We start from the raw sequence: 5287 nt of genomic DNA, 5'->3' as shown, positions 1-5287 counted from the left end.
TGTTCCATTCAACGTTGCCTTTCTCCATCTTCTCTAGTTACATCAGGTGTATCTTTGTATTTTGGCCTCAGTAGAGATTTCATCAATTCTATGAGCATTTCATACTTCAATTGAATGTGTTGCCACCTATGTTGTTTATCATTCTCATGGATTTTGTAATGCATAGAACAGATGAGGTTGGTGGAGAAGGATTAGATTGGATTGGTAATAGGAAATTAGCTGACTTAGAGCATGCTGATGACACTGTCCTTATTAGCAGAACACCATTGGACTTGCAAGATTTGCTTACCAGAATGCAAAATATATCACATGAGTTTGGGCATAAGGTCAATAGATGAAAGACAGAGATGATGAGAACGGAATATGCAATAGAAGATGAAATATCATTGGAATGGGAAAGGATTAATGAGATTGAATCATTTAGACATTTAGGAACTATATTCTCTAATAGATCTTTACAATTCAAGTTTAATGAATAACTGAAAAAAGGGAAATCAGATAATTGCTAGGTTAATTGAAATTTGGGAATCAAATCACCTGAAATTACACATAAAAATCAGACTATGTATCAGTTTAGTAAGATTGGTGTTACTGTATGAACATGAGTCGTAGTATGATGATGAGACAATATCCAACAAATTTTGTACATTTAAGAACAAAGCCCTCAGAAGAATATTGGGAGTTATATGACAGGACAGAATTATAGAAGAAAATGTAAAATTACTCGAGTATCGATATGTCAATGAGATCATGATAAAGGGTAGATGAAGATGGTTTGGGCATGCTCTTTGCACTTCCAAAAAAGATTAGTTCACCGAACTCTTAACTGGAGTTGGAAGACCTAACTCTACATGGCTGAAGACTATGAAGTGAGAAGTAGGAGATGATGAATGGAGAAGTATTAAATATAAATCTCAAAATAGAGACGATTGGCAAAATCTAACTGAGACCCTTTGCATCATTAGGCGTAGGAGGATATGATATATATATATATATATATATATATATATATATATATATATATATATATATATATATATATATATATATATATATCTGACTTGGACCTAGGTTTGATTCCAGGCCCGTTAGATACTATTGTCTTTGAGGGATTTCGATTTGGGACTCTGATCTCGAAGTCTGTAAGAGAACCAGACCTAAATGTATTAAAATAAATGGCTTATTTGAATATGAAAAAAAAAAAAAAAACATGTCTAAATGTGCAAAATTTATCATTAGTCGAATACCAGGTACAAACATATCAATTAGCTACGATGGTGAAGATGGATTGATTTCAATTTTAAGTACAAAAAAAACATAATTCCTCAGGTATATGCAGAGAAGAATAATCTTTGACTTTTATCTTTATTCATGGCTAAATAGTACGGTCACTGTCATGCAAGTATTATGGACCAGGGTTCGAATCCCAGCCGGTCAGATGATATTGTTTTAGAGTGATTTTGCCTGGGGACTCTGATACCGAGGCTGGTAAGAAAATTCAGACATTAATGTATTAAAATATATGGCTTATTTGAATATGAATAAACACTTCTGAATGTGCAAAATTTATCATTAATCGAATACCAAGCACAAACATATCAATTAGATACGATGGTGAAGATGGGTTTATTTCAACTCTAAGTACAAAAACCTTAATTCGACAAGTATGTGTAGAGAAGAATTGTCATTAACTCTTATCTTTTTTCGTGGCTAAATGGTAAAGTTACTGTCATACAAGTATCCTGGACCAAGGTTCGATTCCCTGCCGGTCAGATGCTATTGTCTTTGTGTGATTTCGCCTTGGGACTCAGATCCCGAGGTTAGTAAGAGAATCTAGACATTAATGTATTAAAATATATGACTTTATCAGATATGGAAAAAAACACGTCTAAATGGGCCAAATTCTTCATATATATATATATATATATATATATATATATATATATATATATATATATATATATATATATATATATGTATGTATGTGTGTGTGTGTGTGTATGTGTGTGTGAGATGGGTTTATTTGAAGTCTAAGAACAGATTCCTTAATTCGACAGGAATATGTACAGTGACTTGTCCTAAACTTACATTTCTATTGATAGCTCAGTTGGTAGAGTCCTCGCCAGTATGGTTTCGGCTGAGAGACAAGGGTTCGAATCTCAACCAAGCCACAAGCTATTATCATAAATGAATTCAAGTGAATTTCTATTCCCAAGGTAGAATTTGTTATTAAATACAATTGTGTTTGATATTTACACTTATCGAAATCATGAGTGTTAGTGATATATACTCATCATAAATTACTACATTTTGCGAACTCAGAATTCAGGTATTATGATGGAGATAAGATTACTTTAATTCTAAGTACAGATTCCTGAATTTGACAGGAATATGTACAGTGACTTGTCATAAACTTATATCTCTCTTGATAGCTTAGTGGGTAGATTCCTCGCAGGCATGATTCGAAGGACAGGGGGTTCGAATGTCTGCCCAGCCAGATGCTATTGTAATAAATGAATTACCGGGGATTTATATATATATATATATATATATATATATATATATATATATATATATATATATATATATATATATATATATATATTAACGTGATTTTTACATTTCTTTACATCAGCCTTGTTACTGCATTTTTGTTTTATGTAAAATTCACATAAGATTTAGTTAATAAGGTTTCAGTGGTAAATTTAGTTTTTCTTTTGGAGTGCTGTTTTAACCTCCACCCCGCTTGCTTAAAGATTTATAAGTGTCTAGTTTAACGCTTGTTTCTTTTTTGTGTTTTTTGAGTCCTTGCTGAGAAGAGATACTTGTGTTTACGTGCAAGGAACTCGATTGCTTAACGACACAGGTCGAGCTCGCTACTCCCTGAACCTACTGCAGCTGCTGGCTTATGTGAGCATTTCAGAGGATTGCGACGACAACGTGACGAATTTAAGCAAGTGCATTTCTGCCCCCTGCTGTGATTTGTAATTCCTGTGTGTTCTCTTCTGCAGCCCTCGGTGCCGACGTAGGAATCCCGGCATCAAGGTGGACGCGGGAGAGACACCGCCATCAACGCGTCCTCGACATAGGCAGTTGCGGGAGCTTTTGAGCTTGTGGTGACATGTAGGGAGGCAGTTATTAGGTAGGAGATATTTGTTTACCTTTTTTGTGGGGTTGTGGCTCCATTTCCCTCTTTTAGATAAGGTAGCGGAGTGATGGTGTTGAGATTGGAGTTGCTACTTTAGTTGGAGCATGGTGCAGTTTCATACAGCCCCAAAGCGTTTGAAAATATACATTTTTTTCTTTGTTGTGTGTTTTGTGATTTAATTATCTGACTCTCTCTTGTTGAGAGAGTGGTGTTTCACTTTGGGGAATTTGGTAATTGTTAATTGTTAATTGTTGATTGTTAGTTGTTAATTGTTAGTTGTTAATTGTTAACTCTGATTATAAGGTTGACTGGTCTAAATTTTGTAGTTATTAAATATTGTTAAGTTTTCCCAAGTGTTTTCGTTTCCACTGAGCAATTTGCTGCGGGGTACTTTTGTAAACACTGACCTCTCTCATCATCTTATCGTGCAATAAGAACTTGCACCACGGCCCGACAAGGGTCGTAACAATATATATATATATATATATATATATATATATATATATATATATATATATATATATATATATATATATATATATATATATGTATATATGTATATATATATATATATATATATATATATATATATATATATATATATATATATATATATATATATATATATATATTTGTGTGTGTGTATATATATGTAAATATATATATATATATATATATATATATATATATATATATATATATATATATATATATATATATATATATATATATATATATATATATTTGTGTGTGTGTATATATATATATATATATATATATATATATATATATATATATATATATATAATGAATTTTGAGTAAAGCGAAAAATCTATTTTTTGGTGAGATAGCCATGTCGTCCTGATGGAAGGTTCCTATATGTAGCTTTCTAAGGGATATTTGGCTATAGTGATATTCCCAGAGAATTAACCTTTAGGGGTCCAGAATTCTAACTCCTGGCGCGAATATCCTTAAAATTTCTCTTAAGGATATCGCATAATATCAGGGGACGTATATATTGATACAACACATAGCAATCTTCATCCCGAATAGCGCTTTCGTTTCGAGGGGGAAGAATGGCAAAAATAGAAGGGGAGCCGTTATCAAGGTTACCCTTCCTCCCATACTACAATTGAGTATCTAGATAGTACTGTATCCAAGATGGCGATCATTCCTTGTAGCATTGAGCATGGTGCTACAGATATGGTAATGTCGGGAGGGATCCTGCCAAGGCCTTTTTTATAGAAAAGGAGAGTGGGTCCATCAGGATGACATGGCTATCTCACCCAAATATAGATTGATAGAAGTTTACCAGAGAATTACTAGAAAGTACTGTATCCGTGGATTTTCATAATTGCCTTAACCTTGGGACAATTTATCTATTGTCATCCGGACCATCGAGACAAATGACGTTACCGTTATCCGTCATTACCACTAATCATGGACAATGTTAGTGCTTTCTGCCATCCGCCTGGGAAGAGTCATACTAGACAGTAGAAAAGGGGTCTCAGGGTTTGCATAAATTGTATGAACAAACATAAGTATCCACTAGATATACAAAAGGTCTCACGGTTTGTATATGTTGTCGGAACAACTAAGTGTCAACTATATCCATTGTTTGTAAGCATACAATAATATGAGGTTTACTTAAATAAATAAGTAAGGGAACTCTTGCATATTTAATGTGCTAATTGCAGGGCGAAATAAGACACAATTACACTCTAATAGACATTTATTTCAAATAAATGACCAAATGGAATAACGAATGTAACGAGTGTAACGTGTTAAGGGAATTATAGGTACAATGTATACAGAAAATATTTTCCTCCCTCAAAGGGAGGAAATGATGAGTGCCACTGTAAATTTGAAAATGTTTGATAAATTTTCCTGATATAGTTTCTGTAAAGGTTGTATACTATCAACACTGTGTACTACGTACACACGGCACAAGTGTTATCTGTATAATTCCCCACCTTAGATTTTGAACAGTCTTAGTGCACCATGGTGACACTCACTTAAAAGGTATCGCACTGGAAGTGTCAACACCTTTTTACCCTAATTGATAGTCCCAATCAATTAACTGTTCATCGCAGCACTAGACGACAGGTTTTGATACACTACCTGCAGCCACCGCATAAT

The sequence above is a fragment of the Palaemon carinicauda genome, chromosome 3 (genome assembly GCF_036898095.1).
Source record: "Palaemon carinicauda isolate YSFRI2023 chromosome 3, ASM3689809v2, whole genome shotgun sequence".
In the NCBI taxonomy this organism is placed as follows: domain Eukaryota; kingdom Metazoa; phylum Arthropoda; class Malacostraca; order Decapoda; family Palaemonidae; genus Palaemon; species Palaemon carinicauda.
This window is presented reverse-complemented; position numbering follows the sequence as displayed.